The sequence below is a fragment of the Bactrocera oleae genome, chromosome 4, assembly GCF_042242935.1.
Source record: "Bactrocera oleae isolate idBacOlea1 chromosome 4, idBacOlea1, whole genome shotgun sequence".
Taxonomy (NCBI): Eukaryota; Metazoa; Arthropoda; class Insecta; order Diptera; family Tephritidae; genus Bactrocera; species Bactrocera oleae.
In genome coordinates, this window is record NC_091538.1 from 64,062,757 (window position 1) to 64,079,914 (window position 17,158).

Here is a 17,158-nt window from a genome sequence, read left to right on the forward strand (position 1 = left end):
ATTTATCAATTCTAAATATCCTCTTACAAGCACTTCCCTGGTCTCCTATTACAAATGTAGAACACTACTTATTTGCAATGAAATTTATGTAAATACACTTTCTATTTGACAAATGCATTACGCAAGTAATTTCAATTACGAATTCTGTGCGCTTAGCACACTTTCGAAATTTGCTAGTCATGTCAGCTACTAATTTCATAATTAACCCACAGCTAATGCTGATTTGTCTTTGCAAGCTTTCAGCACATATTAGATAAGGTAAAGGTTTGGAAATAAAATCAAATATGCCCATATACACTCATTAGCACGAGTGCACATACGAATCCATGCTCGAATTGGTACTTGTAACTTGAATTCGTGTACACAAATACACACAAACCATTAATTCCGCTACATAAAACTGTATATTGTTCTATCATTTGTCAAATCATTCTAGTGTTTGCTTCTTGAGTGTTGCACAGCACTTGCACATTCGCTTGCTCTGTCTCTCTTTCGCACTTTTGTACTCTCTTGCACACTTGTTAACTCGGAGCATATGTCTTTGCGGTTAAACATAAATGGATGAAGACATGTAATTGCCAATAACGGTATATAATTGTGTGCTGTCTGCAATAGTATTGGTGTCAATCAATTGATCTAATCAAATTGTACGTATGTGAGGAAAGTATAAGACAACAATGACAGTAATATATGTATTTCCTAAATTTATAACTATACAAATACACGCACCGGCAGTTGTAAGTAATTGCCAAATGGGCAGAAAATTCTAAATCAACTCATAAGTTCGGTTTTGTAAATGTGAATACGAATGTTGATAGTGAAGAGATTTTACCTCAGTTGATTTGTGGTATGAATTGGTTTGTGTTGTTGTACTTACATATTGTAATGCAGCCTAACTTTGTTCATCGATAATTAATTGAAACTTTTGGGTAAAATAAGATTAATTGCATTATAAGCAAGTGTTACTTTTCATTGAGTAACTGTTTGGATAAAAAATAAATATACTGGTTGTAGAAAATATCAAAAAAATTTGAGTTAAAACATAAAACAATGCAAGCAAATGAGTAGAATTAAATAATAAAGAGAAAATCATAAATTTTATAAGTTTTGGAAAAAAAGACTTGGAATATGCTGCTTCGGAAAGAGTACAGTGAATATTTCTACAATATTTATACCTTCAAAGGGTATATTAAGTTTGTAGACGTGATAAGTATATTTAGTCATGTCTGTCCGTCTGTCCGTCTATCTTGCTGTGTGCACGCGAACTAGTCCCTCAATTTCTCATATTTCGTTCTGAAATTATGCACACGTTCTTTTCTACTCAAGAAACTGTTAATTTTTTTGCGCCTCCGCTATCGAAACACTGTATAGCATATAGCTGCCATACAAATTGAAGTATCGGAGTCAAGTGCTTGTATGGAAATAATTTTCATTTGACGAGATATGTTCCCATAATTTGGCATAGATTATTCTTCAAGGCTACGGTATAAATTAAAATCGTATCACTATAACATAAAGCTGCCATATAAACTGGCCGGTCAAAATCAAGTCCTTGTAGGAAAATTTTGATATTTGTATTTAAAAAATATTGCAGTTGAAATGGCTTTATGTGAATATTAAGTGTACTTTAATTCGGTTTAACATAATAATAATTTTCTATAATTAATGTAAATAAGCTAACTAATTGTCAATTAGAGCGCTACTAAACTATGTAATAATTAGCTATCGCTATTGAAAAGGGCAAAGAGGCGAAGTTGTGTCGAACAAATGTGTGCCAGTTACTTACAAAAAACAATAAATATCCTCATCTTCGCATTTCTATGTTTATATTTTTTTCTTTAATCCACTTGGGCATAATACAAGTGTATTAATTCATATGGGGAAATTTAAATATGGAATGCACGGTGCAGTAATAATACGAAAATTTGTGTAAAAATGTATAATTAATATGCATTAGCATAGCGGAGATAAGTATATCGTTTTAAATTTTTTTCTAAAGTAATTCCACTGTCCGAATGTTACGTATACGTCATGTCATACTGAAGGCATCAACTTTGTGAGATTGCTAACACGCAAGGTGTTGTTCTAAGTAAGACTAATAAACTCATTAGTGCTTAAACAAAGGAATATTATGTAATTTACTTTTTTTAAATATCTCATACATCTCAAAGAAAAAGAATTAATATAACTTAAAGACACAATTTCTAAAGTTATATCCTTAGAATAAAACCTGGCCAAAAAAGTGCGATGCCTTAAGCTAAATTAGCTACATTAAAACCTGAAGTCAAAGGTATATAAATACCTTATACCTATACGTATGTACATTTCTCTTTTGTCTATAACAGTCTGCATGTATGTTTACTCATAAGGAGCAAATAAAATAATTGCTACAGAGTGGCTTTGAAATTTCAGTTTATCTTCATTACATATCACTAATTATTCCCACAAAATGAAGTGAAATCTTTCGGGCTTAAATTATTCTTCAACTGCATATTGAATTTGACAAATGAAACTGAATGTATTTTAATTTATTAAATTACCATAATTTTTTTCACTTAAAATTAACATTATTGGCCTACTAAGCAAAATTCTAAGGGGCACACCTAGTACGACAGCCTTAAATTGGCGACGTTTGAAATTTCTTTTAAATTGTAACCAACATTTTGGTTGTTTTTGGCCTGCTAAAATTCGATTTTTGTTTAGATCAGACAACTGGAAGATCATTATATGGAGAACTATATACAGAACATCTAGAAAATTTCGTGTCATCGGTTCATTTGTTTCCGACTAATCATTAACGTTACATTATAAATTTTGAAAACATTTAAAATTAAATACATTTTTTTATTTTCTTCTTAATCTTAACTTAAAGTTAATAATTTTTATGTTTAAACAGTAATTGCTGACATAATCTTAGTTCTAATATTTGCAAGCATTCTCACATTAGCTTTCATCATACTTTTACCTTAATTCGTAACTTTAATTGATTACTTAACCATAACCTAAAACTTCGCTATAATCTTAACAATAATTACAATTAAAATAAATATTTACATGCACTCAAATATTTAAATTTCAACTCACATAAACGTAAACTTAAAATGGACAAGCCGCGGTAGCACAATGTCCAAAAAAAAGTTGGTTAATTTAACTTATTGAAATCGCAAGAAAAATAAAAAACTTACAGAACTGCAGCAAAAACCCGAATATATTTGCTGTCCGCAGCTTCTGGCTGCACACTCTGCTAGCCACTCCACTTCACTTCATTTCACATCGGCATCGACATCGCTGTCAGTGTGCTGTCAGTTTGTCAGCATCCGTTTCCGCTCAGTCGAGTCATGTATGCGATTCAATTTGGATTTTTTGTCTGCACGCCTCCCCCGCCAGCAGCAATTGTGCTTGCATGAAGTTTTGTTTTTTGTTTTTATATTTGGTTGTGCTTCTTCTTCTTCTTGTTAAGCGTGCCAACATAACGCATTGCAACACAAAAGCAACAAATATTCGATTGTTTGACCCATCACATGTACATTTGTATGTAAATATGTTGAAATATAACAGTGAAAAATAAAATCCATTATAAATCGAATGGCAGGCAATGAAAATCACAACAATGCGCATTGAGTAAGTAGTGCAAAAATATTGACTGTATTTTTCGGATAAAAGCATCGAAAAGTGCTGCACAAATTGAAAATAAATATATGAATAACATCAAATGTCAGTTGTATTAGAAGTTGTTCAAAACTGTTTTATATTTAAGCTTACTGGATTATATACTAAATAATGCAAGTAATATTCCAGCAGTTAGGCTATCTTGTACTCATAAACCAATAATTTATTTCAATTTTGACTGCTACTTTCAATTTTCATTTTCTTTTTTGCTGTGAGCCACCGCCAGTTTTCAGCTAAATATCCTTTTGTTTCCTGGTTCACTTGTGTTTCTTTTTCGTATCTCGCTTTGACTGATTTTAATTTCTTTGTTGCCTTTGTTGGACAAACAAAAGGCTTGCTTTCTTATTACAATATCTTTCAAACAAACAGCAATTTTTGGCTTGTCAATTCGTCGACGCACAGTGTCGTCGCTTTGAAGTGTTAACATTTATTTGATAAAATGCGTTTTAAAACTAATGAATATTATTAGAAATAAATTATGTAAAACTTTATAAAATTTCTTGGTTTTATGGTTTGTCCCGCCACTAGAAAACTTTTATTTTTCAGTTTTTTTATTTCGGGTTAAGCTATTTAGTTATTCGACCTATTGTAGTCACTCAGTCTACTCTAGGTGCTTGATCTAAGATCTTGTAAAACCTTTTATATTTTACAAACCTCAAGCCGATATTAAGAAAGTAAGATAAACGTCTAGCCACTGTTTTGACGGCTAAACAAGAGCTACAGTTTGGTACCCTTTATAATAGTGCATGATGCTCAAATTTTTCCTTCTACCTTTTTCTAGGCGCTTCCACACTTCCGTTCGAGATGATAATATTTTACTCAGTATCCCAATAAAGGATGGTTGATTATTTAATTTACCATTGATACTCCTCGATTTGTTGAGTGCTTTGGTTCTAACCGAGGTAAAAGCTCAAATTTTATAACGATTTCAAAACGTCTCTTCACCTCCAGGTAAGATCTTAAAACTTGTAGGACATTTTATTTGTCGACTAACAGTAGATTGGATAACACTTTCGGTAAGTGACGGATATAAAGTCAAATAAATCGACATCTTAGCAGGAGAACTTCCAGTAAAAGCAAGTGTAACTTCGCTTTTGCGCTTTGAAAGTACACAAGCTCAAGTTACGCCTAATATTGTTGACGACTTTGCATGCCGAATGCTTACTCAACTTGCCTCGACGATTTTTCAACCGAGATTTCTTATTATTATCCGCTTTGGCTGGCGTAGCACACTTTTTCAGTACATTTTGTAAACTCTTGAAACACTCCGCTTTTTTCTTTTTTCCAATTCCAAGCAATAATTCTAATATTTTACATTTGCACAATGCCACTGGCATCAAAGCGTAGCAGTCGGGCCACCGCAAATGCTACACAAGTGCAATATTGCGAATTGCCTTTTGCAATTGCAATCTGGCCGCCGTGATAATATTGCAAAGCAAGCTGTAGCGAGACAACAAGCAACGCGCTCAATGCGTTTCACTTCCGTTGTGAAATTTTCAACTTTTCTCAGTTCCGTTAGCGAGTACAAATAGCGGGGTGTAGCAGCGAGTAGAAAGAAGAGATGAGCAGCTGTAAAACTTCGTCTGCTCACGGTATAATATGTTGCAACCATACATATATGCTATATATATTCTATAGTACTTACATATGTACTCTGCCTGTCTATGGCACCCAAGTTGTTGGTTAGTCTGTCCGCATGCCTATTCTCGTATATACTTGTAGAAGTGATAGTCTGTTGTATTTCAAATCACTTGGCGTTGCTATTGCCTTTTTAAAGTGTTAGTTTTGTGTATGTGCTTGTGTGACACTATTGTTGCCACCGTTTCATGAGCTGCAATAACAAAATCGACACAACATGCGTTAGCAGGTGCAACACTTGTATTTGTATGTGGCAACATGTTTTACTATTATTGCGGCCGCTCAAACTAGTATTCAATGTTCACGCAGATTTGCCGTTTTTTTTCTTTTATTACTCGGTTGCAACACAAGTCAAATATAGAGGTGGGTATAAAGCAAGGAGAATGTCGGACTAGTTCGTAAAAGAACTAGTCACAGAGTTTGGTGTAGAAGGATAGTATTTACATTCTTAGTAAATTTTAATTATATAGAAATTCGTTACTTTCGCTGATTGTGGATGTATCGTGTTCAACAAAACGATTTTTTATCAAAGGAAAACAATTCGGATTGAAAAACTCCTTATTGGTACCATAAACCAAAGTTATCAATAAACTCGCCCTTCCCAAGCACCAAACAGTATTTAAAACTCCATATGGAGTGACTAAGTATCAGTTAAGTGAGCATTGCGAAAATCTGTTTTTAGAATCACTTTTGCATCGTAAACTCCGTGTTTATGTGTAGTGTTTATCAATTATCAATTAATGTGAACTCGAGTTTATCTATAAACACTACACACAAACACGGTGTTTACCAAACGAAGTTTTACACATTTTTTCTAAGCTCTGTTTGCATTAATAATTTTTTTTTGTGAACACAAGCTGGTTTCACAGATATTTTCATGTATTATTGAGAAATTTAACCGGGTTATTGATAGTTGTTGTCTTCTGACAGCGCTTTCACTGAAAGCTTTCTATAGAACAATATATCAAAATAAACATGGAAATTTGCAAAAGAACCGTAATGTTACAAATTTTTATGTGTGTACTCGGAATAAAAAGCATTTCGCTCTGAAATAATTCGACCCGTATGCAATTTTTTTTAAACCTATGAATTTTGGGCTTAAATTTTTCAAAGCTCTACCCATAAAAGAGCTTTTACAAAAAGCTCGTGAAAGCCATAAAAGCTCATAGTGCACGAAAAAAGAAATTGATTGTCGACAACATATTTTTTATTACAGTGAATATTTTTGACCATAGGTGGAACAAATGACATTCAGATAATAATAAGTGGCTTGTAACTACTTCACAACTAATTACTACATATAATTACACAAGGAAATATACGAGTATGGCATATATAAGAAAGCAGTGCTTTGCTTAAAGCTCAATGTGTGAAAACAACTGCAAAAGGAATTTAAACAATACTAACAGCAACAGCAATACAAAAAAAAACGTATACATTTACAATAACCACAATAGTTATTGCTTAGTTTTAGTGCAGCAAAACATAAAGACTTTTGTAGTAAAGTTTTCACACAATATGCCTCCACTTCAGTCCGTGCCCCTCAACACCACTTCATTTGAAAAAAAAAAAACGAAAATTATCTGTTAACGCAGTTGCTCCACTTGGTCGATTGTTCTGCTCGTTTAACTAATACCACATTACAAATATTAATACCACTACAACAATTCTCTCTCGGTGTGTAGTGAACATATCGATTTGCCTTTTTGACTTTCAACAACCATTAAAATTTGCAATAGCACTTTTCATTAGCACGTGCAAATGGTGCTCAGCTTCAATGATTAGCTCTGGGCTTTCGTAGATGTGTAGATTTGTATAGGTGCACATTACTGCAAGTATGCATTTATTGATATAATTGTAGTTGCTCAAACACATTTGAAAGTTTTAAGGCGAATGCCGTTATATAAGTGTGGAAAAAATGTTGTGGATGGTATTGAATAAAAATGAGCAAATTTCTCAATTAGCACCTCAGTTAAAGTTTCTTAAAGCGCTTGTTTTTAATTTGTTTGAAACTTTTTTGGTATTACCTAAAATGTTTAAAAAATAAAACAAAATTTAAAAGTTTTCCATGCAAGGACAGGATTTTGATCGATCAGTTTGTATGGCAGCTATAAGCTATGGTGGTCCGATATCGGTGGTTCCGACAAACGAAAGAAAAAGACGTGTGAAAAATTTTAGATCGATATTTCAAAAACTGAGGGATAAGTTTGTGTATATACGGGCAGACGAATATGGCTAAATCAACTCAGCTCGTTATGCTGATCATTTAGATATACGTTTTGTAGGATCTAGAACTTTTTCTTCTGGGTGTTGCAGGCTTCGTTGCAGACTTTATATACCCTGTTCAGTGATCAAATTGTTGGACCTTATTGATCAATAAATCAAAATAAATCTTATTTTCTTTAAAAAAAAAGTTACCTGAAAATTACTTTATACTTACCAACACCAAACAAAACTTAAATATTTCATTCCCAATTTAATACCAAATTGAGTAAATTAATTATCCCTCTTATACTTCTATATAAAACAAATTTTGAGGGTTTTATAATAGTTCCTCCATTAGTTAAGGAGCAACAGAAGCTTCGTCCGAGTCTACTTGTATTTATCAAAAATCATATAAATGGAAGAGTGAGTGAGGACTAAGCCGAAAATCATCAATTCTTTATGAGATGATATTGGGCCTATTGTACTTCTGTATACCTCTCTTGATATATATTTTGATATTGAGCATCTCAATAATAAAAAACAACATTTTTTTTCAGTGCGTTATAAAATTCATAAGAAAAAATAAACCGTAAGGCTTTAGACCTTTCCGTTACAATTAAAAGCTCATACTTGGAGATACTTTCTTAGAGGTGTCTTAGAAAATACTTTTCAGAGTATCAAGCGAAAACAAAATTATTCGTTTCTTTTCACCCACCTTAGTGTACATCTATATATATATAACTATGCAGTTTTTGTTTCCAAAAACGTCGGGACCCCCTAAATAACCCCCCTAAATACCACAAATTTGTCAGTGGCGTTGTGGTGTTAAATTTGTTTCTAAGCGGGTTAATGAATACCTGCACCGGCAGCACGCTGATTTTGTTGTGTTAGTGAACACAAAACTAAGCTGTCGAATTGAATTGGAAATTTCAAACACCAACGAATTTGACTTATTGCAAAAATCGACTAAGTAAACTTAAACCATTATATATTTTTTATCAATTCTATACAAAAGACTTCGTTTACCTCTTAAGAAAATTAAGAAATTTAATTTATTTTTTAATAATATACAAAAAAAATTAACAACACTTAATTAAATTTTCAAAAAAAAGTATATGCAAAGCAAAAATTCTAAATGCAGTTAGAGCACTTTTAACTTTATCGCCGAAACTCGAGTATTTGAAAATCAACAAAAATAAAATGAGCATGAAAATTGGCTTTTAAATGAAAGTGACAACTAAGCGCGTGTGTATGTGCATAAATAATTGCCGTTACTTGTGTAAATTTTCATGTGTGCAACCAATAAAGTGCCTATTAGTGGCTGCAAGTTATTTGATTGTGCTTGTCTACATCTATTCATTTCGATAATTATCCTTTATTGCGAAATAATTGGTAAAGGCTTTGAGAAATTTTCAAACATATAGTATGTAAAGTGATAATTTGCATTGAAATAAAATCAGTGACACATTTTGAAAGTGTGATTTGCACTTTCTCTTTTCATGGTGATTCCACGCAGAATTAGAGAGGCAACTCGGGAAGCATTTCTTTAGAAACCTCTATTTTTTTTCAAATTTTTTTATTTTTAATTTTAAATTTTAGCAATAAACATTGTAAATAGTAAATGCGCCTTCCAGAATACCAGAAACTGAACTATTATGTAATATATATAAAAATTTTATATTTATGGTATACTCTGAACAGGGTATCAAGGTTGCTACGATGTTTGTAACACCCAAAAGGAAACGTCTAAAACCCTATACAAGTAAAGTATATAAATGATAAGGGTAGCGCGCTGAGTCGATTGCAGTGAATTTTACATTAAATATAAAAAAGGAAAGTGACAAATTTATTGTATACAGCATGAATATTATATAACTCAAAAATAAATCGAAAGATGTGCAGATATTAAAATATTTTTTTTTATAAAAAACGATTTCTGAAGGAGAAGCCGCTGGCATTGAAGAGAAAATGATACCCATTGCTTTCTTAATGACGCAGTTAAATGTAAATTTTGTCACACAATGATTTCACATTAATGCCTCACACCTTGCATTCATGCAGATATTTGTATATATGAAATGACACATAAACTTTTGATATCATCAAATTTTGCAAATCACATTTCAGGTTGATTTGAAAAGTCATGCAACAGCATATTTTATTTTCAATAATTCAGAGCTTTTATGGCGTTAGTACGAGCACACACATATGTATATACTAATGCATATTCAATTCGAAATTTAAAGAAATATCCTTTATCTATTTTTCTAAAAAATACGGTTCATAAATAATTTATCAAAGATTATTTTGAATTATGAAATAAAATGTTCATAAATGTTTAGATTTTTAAGGAATCGTAATTCACTGATCTTTTATTGTTATAAATATGAATATGCAATATTTCATTCGCGATAAAAGAAAATTTTTTGTCACAAAAATTTTAATTTGGCATACTAAACGTGGTTCACGACCTAATGGTATACTGAAAGCGAACCGCTAAGTTTATGGGTCTCCGTTCAAGCTGCTGTAGATGTATTCTTCTGATATACGTCTTCATGTTTTCCAATAAATAAAAGGTCTTATGGAGAGGATTTTATGAAATTCTAGGACTTTATGGGATGTTTTGTCATTGCAGAAATATGCTTGGAAGATTAATACATGACTTTCCGAGAGCACTGCCACTCTGACTTCTGCCAATTCTATGCTTTGGTAAGAATTTGAATTCCTGATAAATCAACAAGAAGTCACGGTTTCAATCCATTGCTCTACAACCGCCGCTAAAAATTTAAAAGACGATAAACGTATGAATGTTGTACTCAGTCTACAAGTACTGTAAATATTATATATCTTGTGTCCCTTGTGTCTAAAAACTTTGGGCTTTGCCGAGCCCTTAGGAGCAATTAATTTTCTATAAGTAATAAAATCGTAGTCATGTGGCCTTTGAGTAACTTAGTTCCTCACTGTATTTAGATACATCCGGAAATATCGTGATAGAAAGAGACTCAGCAGACTAACATAGTATGTAGTTAAGGAGTGAGCGAACTCCCAAAATAGTAGGTTAGGTTAGGTTAGCGGGTCGATCCTAAGAAGGATCACACTTGGACAGCTTAAACGCCAGTCCGTTGTGGTACCCAAAACTCCTATGAGCCGGATCAATAGACCCTTACATGTCGACAAAGCGCTTTGTGCCTATGACAAACTTGTTGAGACGGCCAATATCTGTTTCGGCCAGATCTTCTGGACCGCCAAAAGTATGATTGCCGAGATGTTTCAATCTCAACCTAGCAAAAGCCGGACAATGGAGGAGAAAGTGCCGGGATGTTTTCACTTCACCCTCCTCCATACAGCTTTGACAACTGACATCGGGTAGTATTCTAAGCCGCACCGCATGAGTTCCCATTGGACAGTGCCCAGTGAGAACTCCTACCATGGCGGCGAGGTGAACTTTGTTCAAGGCGAGAAGATCCCCCGGCCTCCCAAAATAAGCTTGGTTTAAAAACTCGATTAAGGGGTTATATGGGTTTCACGGCTTCAAAAAAAAATTGTATTGTCTTATTTTATTCTATAACATATTTAGAGTATTGTCCTATTAGTAAAAGTTTCGGAGATACAGCTTTGAAAACATGCGCGCTCGAGGTCCGCAATATAGTCACTTATCCTGTCAGAAATTCTGCTGTCAACGCGGAAGCACCTTTTTTCCGAAGGATTGTCGGAAATGACATCGTAATGACCGAGTTTGGAATATTTCCCTTTGAAAATTTCACAGAATCTTTTTCAAATATGTATTTTTGAAATAATAAAAAGTTTTAGTAAAGTATTTAATTTTTTGTATAAAAAAAAATTATTGAAAATAGGGCGTTTTTTGCTCGACGAAACCCATGTAACGTCTTAAGAAAAGACTGATAAAATTCGGCGACTTATTATAAATTGAACGAAGTTGACCTGAGCTGGTCTAAACAGATTAGACTGTATGCCCAGAGGTAACCACTATGTGCCGTTGGAGTCATGTACATTAATTCGCTTGGACTTAAGTTTATTAAAGCCTACAAAATGTTGGCTGCTGTTCAACTATTTAAATTAACTTTTTAATATGATAGTGTAATCCCGCCTTAATCAAATGTTATGTTGTCTTCGATCGTCTTAAAAGCCAGTTTTTATCGAAAATAGCTTTATGCATATATTAGTTTAAGTCTTTTGTCTAAGAAGAATATGTATTTGCTCTATATAGCATTACATTACATATTTATAATATATAATATACGAATGAAACATTCATTATTAATATGATCTTCAAATAATTGATTTCTTTCTTCTCTTTCCAGCATTAGCGTGAACAAAATCAGGATAATAAGGTAGGACAGAAACAATTTTTAATAGAATTCAAAATTTTTCCTTATACAAACTATACACGTGTATATATATACAATATTATATTATTGAAAATTATAATAATAATAATAACACATGCTTATGTTTAGAAATATATTTTTATTAATGAATTGTTTTGACTTTTCACATAGTTGAGATATAATCTATGCTATCTTGTATGCTGGTTTAAACTAACAGTTTGCTAAATTTTACTCAAATCGGTTCAGTAGTTTAGTAGTTTACCCTGGACAAAACGTGGCAAGTAATTTTTATAGGTATACTATATGTACATATATATATTTGTGCACATGTGAAGAAATTAATATTTTTTCTCGCAAAATCAAACACGTTCAAGTTAATAAATGACCAACTGACATTCCACTAAGCGAGCTCCTTACTTTTTTTTAACCCATTTTGAAACCAAAAAAGCAAGAAAAAACTGAAACACTCACACATATAAAAAAGCATTAGCCTTTGATTAAATTAAGTAGCGTAAAAAATGACAAATTCAAGCACGAGTTAGCTTACGCCAACAAGCCGCAGGCAATGTACCAGTATAAGCGACCTCGCGAATGGGAGAACGCGCAAAAACGCGAGCAAGGTTGACAAGTTTTAAAAAGGGCTAAAAGTGCCTGCAGCTAAAACGTAGTACGCTGTGTGGGTGAAATTGGTGAAGAGTTCAGCGTGGCGGCGGTATGAGCTTTGGGTGTTGCCACTGGGTAAGAGGAAACGAGTGGGTGTTGGAGTATTCCTGTTGGTAGGATATAGTAAACAAGTTGACTGAAATAAAATTGTATAAAAAGTAAACAAATGAAGACAATTTTGACAGTTCTATCATAACGGAGATATAGATATATATATATATATATATATTCAAATGCGCATGAGCGTGGCTAAATCCGAAGTAAAAGAGAGCAAGTCAGAGAAGTGAAGGTAATTTTTTTGTTGTATTAAATTGTGAGAGTGTTTTCTCTCAACTGTGTTTTGTTTCCTTTTCAACGATTGTACAAGCTACAGGTGTACATAAATAAATATTGCATGACTGGTAAATCTATGGTGACTGCTGGTGATGAAGCTCACAAAAACGTAGAAGCAGAGCGGAGCTATAGCTTACAGAATATATGAGAGATGTATGTAGATTGACTGAGAAATGTCTATTGTATTAAGTGGTGAAACTTGGACTTGTGTTTCTAGAAATAAAATCATATGAGAGGAAATTTCCAATTAATTTTTTAGTTCGTTTGGAGGTTATAAGAGTGATAATTGTTTTTTAAATAAGACTATCTACCTTTTAGTATTTTATGTTTTAATTTGATTTTAAAAGACTTCAGATATTAATTCTAACCGAATCTTTCGGGTAGTTAGGGTACAATTTTATATAAAATACTTATATATTCGACTTCACTTAAATGTAGTCAAAGAACATACTCTAAAATTCTGCGGTTAAGGGTTCGCATACTAAATACGTAATTTATATAGAAATTTTTAAAATTTTTCGATTACACGACATCCAACACAAAAGCTTTATTTTTGACCTCTTCCAGAAGCGATGAACTGAAAAACTTTTTTACAAAATTATTTCAGTACTTACATTTTATTAGAGATTACTATGTATTTTTATATATTTGACAACCTAGGGTACATATGGTTCTAGAATCAAAACAATTGCAGAAAATTTTGGGTAACAATTTTTTTGACTGTAATTTATCCCAACTTAGGAAATATTGAGAGTATGCACATAGTACGTTGTGGCGAAAGTAATTGAGCTGAGAGAGCCGCCAAAGAGAGAGTTATTGTAAAATCTATGAATTGACTCTTATACGTGAGAAATCATTATCAGTTTCAGGCCAAAATAACCACTCTGAGCCATAAAGTGATTACATGAAGTGTATTTTAAGAATAATATTTGGTTTAGTGTTTAGTAAAATAAATATAGCAATGAAAAATTATCGAAAAAGGTGTATTCAGTTTTATTAATGATTACTTAATTACAATATATAATTATTTCTTATCAACATAGTAATAACTCCCTTTATGTCGACAAGAAATAATTGTAATTATAATTTTTTATATATACCTATTTTGTATATCAATTATGGCTTAAAGTTCTATATATAATCACTACATATCATGCATACAAGGCGTGGGTTGCCTTAAAAGTACAATAACGAATAAATCAAAAATGTATTGCCTACATTTCGGCGCCGAGAATAAATTTCGTCTAGCCATGACTTAAACTATGTTTTTTATTATGTTATTCTTATTACGTAGTAAGAACCATATGTTTTCCGAAATTGTTTCAAAGAGTGCTTACATTTAATGTAATTTTCACACCTATAATCCACCCTTTATTTACCAGCCACCCTCTGTATAACTACTACACCTGCTATTGTTTTGTTTTTGCAGTTCACTCTCCCAATGTCACTCAATCTCTCTTCGTTTCCACATATATGCTTTCTGTGCTTCACAGTGAACGTTAGTTAAATCTCTCAAATTATTTCTCTCGGCTTTTGCTTGGTTTGCTCTTTATTTTGATGACGTCAAAGTTTCGTTTTATGCTCGACATCTTCGTTATTTTCGTCGCCTCGCACTTCATACAAAAGCTTTAATGCCAAGGACTCTGTTTGCTATTAGTCGAAATTATCCTTAGTGCTTCGCCGGATATTCACAAAGAGAGTCGCTTGAGCCGGAATATATAGCGCGTACTTTAGAATACAAACTTCATATATATTAATATATATATGTATATGTAAAAACAAACAAACGAATATATATTTGTACATTATTTTTAAGGCAAACTTATTTGCGAATGTCGAAAATATAAACAAATACGAAATATATTTTTGGTGTTTAGTGAAAAGTTGTGTACAGAAAAAATAAAATAAATATGAAGTGAAATGTGGAAATACAGAATGTTAAATACTTTAAAGCAATATAAATAAACAAAAAGAGTAAAAAAAAATATCTGACTATTTTTGAGAATTTTTTTTGTAATCGCGAGACCTTGATGCATTACTTGTGTTTTAGAGCTTTGTGCGAAGCAATGTGTTTGCTTTGATATTAAACGGTAGTTTTAACTGTTGATTCTTTAAATCATGCTTTTAACTTAAAACAAAGTTAATGCGCTAGCTTGATTGCGGGTGTCGGAGTCTTGCTTTTTTATTTTGTTGCTTTTCATGTATAATGTGACTACAAATATATGTATATAAATTCCTATAGAATTAAGAAAGTGTGCAGAAATATATAAAAACAAAAGAAATAAACTAAAATTCAGGAAAAACAAAACCAACATCAATTTGATCAGCCTCTGCATGTGACTGTATGTGTGAAGCGATAGCTAAACGGGCACACGCAGTGAGCGCTAGGCATTCGCCCACTCATCGCAAAAATCTACAAAACTCAAAGCAGGAAATAAAAGCGAAACGTAGAAAATAAAATCGTGTACAAATAAACAACGCACAGCGGGTTGGTGGAGTGTTAAGCGGCGTGGTGTTATGCGGTGAGCGTGTGCCGTGCTTAGCGGCGCCACCAAAAGAATGTAAGCAAATCAAATAATCGTCACTACGTACACGGTCGCTGCTGTTTATGTTTGGACGTGCATTTGTATTCGCAATTTACACCTATATATGTCTATGTAGCGCTGTGTAAGTATATCTATATTTGTGCTTTTATGTATTGTATATGTGTATACTTTAATATATGTATGTATACGTACACGTTTCTAAGTATGTTTGTATTTATAAATATCTTTCTTGGTTTCGTATTTCATTCACGATTTTTGCAATTGCTGTGTGCTCCATATCTAATACCGTTGCTATGTTGCGCCGTAAAGTATCCTACGCCACGCTCTACTAAGCAACCACGCGGCATGTTTACCTACAAAATATTTGTTCTTTCTACTCAATCACTCAGCGCATGAAATTTATGCAATTTCTTCGTATTATTTATACTGTCTACGCCGCAGCTTCGCCTGCGTCGGGCGTTGGAGTGGCTCTGTAATCACTTGACACTTTAAAGCAACGGATTACTGATTGGAAATTCCATTTTTCACATTCGCCGTTCTCTCATTCATCGCTTTGCCCTCTGCTATGGCAATTCAGTTTGTATTGCTGTGCGTAGAAATTACGCATTTTGCAGCACTCCTCAGTTCTTACCTCCATTTCTGTGTGTTTGTGTGTGCGTATAGCTTTGCTGTCATGTCTGTTTTTTATTGGTTCTCATTTAGTACTTTTATTAGTCTTACCGGAATGTTAATGTGGTCTTTGGTCAGTGAATTTCTGCTCTTATTGCCAACTGCGGTTGGTGCGTTGGCCATTTGGCATTTAATTAAGACGAAACTTTGCATTTTATTGGCGTAAATGCTATTTGGCATGGGCGTAGATTTTATTGTTCAAAAGGCTTTATTTCTCGATTTTATGCAGCCAGTTTTATATTAAAGATAATATAAGTGTTACGCAGCGTGTCTTGAGTTGTGGAGGGAATATCTTTTATGTGTCTTTCAGTGATGCAAAATAGAAGCAAAAATCTATTTGGAAATGAAAAATTATTTTCTGAATAGAGAATTCTTATAAAAAAATTAATGATGAATCTATCTATTACCATTAGTTCGACTCTTCTTAAGAAAAAAAATTGATGTAGGTAATTAAATCGGTTTAAAATTCTGTGCTATTTGTTCCACCTTTCCTTGGCTCACTAAAAAGCCCGCGGTTTTTATGCGGAGGAAAAAAAGTTTTTCCATCAACGAGGGGTTGCAAATTTCTTAAATTCCTCGTTTACCTATAGTTCCTAGTCTCGAAACTTTCAGATTAGTATTAGGCCAAAACTTTCGGGAAAATATCCTTCCGACAGTGAACAAGGTTTTTATGTTACGGATGGCAGATTAAGATAGTGATGTGATTTTAAAATATGTTGATATATTACTGAGCGACGGTTTATCTCTCGCTCTATAAATTCGATATTTTCCCAGTTTTCTGCAGATTCAGTTCTTAAATTCTCGGAAGGGGTTAATTTAATTAAAATAGTATAATTTTCAATTATTAAAAAAGTATGAAACCGCTCGAAAACGTGGAAAGTTTTAGCCAAGAAGGGAAATTAAATTCGGAAACTGTCGGAAGCGTTGGTTGGAATAGTCTTTTATCGTGGTAAATTCCAATTGCGGCGCACAACTCTGTTCCCTTAGGAAGTAATTTAGTCAAAAACATTACTGACTGCGGTATACCTTTTAACCGTATATGGACTAGTGTCCACACTAATATCATGACATAAACCTGCCTACGAT

General features: G+C 32.9%; 1 protein-coding gene across 12 annotated transcripts in view; it reads left to right on the plus strand.

Annotated features, from left to right (window-relative positions):
- Liprin-gamma (liprin protein kazrin) overlaps window positions 1-17,158 on the plus strand; it is a 207,188-nt gene that overhangs the window by 95,453 nt on the left and 94,577 nt on the right. For 11 of the 12 annotated variants that reach the window (XM_070108855.1, XM_070108856.1, XM_070108854.1 and 8 more), the window contains one exon: window positions 11,835-11,864. The gene's annotated coding sequence lies outside the window, so the exon portion shown is untranslated. Of the gene's footprint in view, window positions 1-11,834; window positions 11,865-14,828; window positions 15,525-17,158 lie in introns of those variants that run through there. The other variant, XM_070108859.1, reaches the window with a different exon arrangement.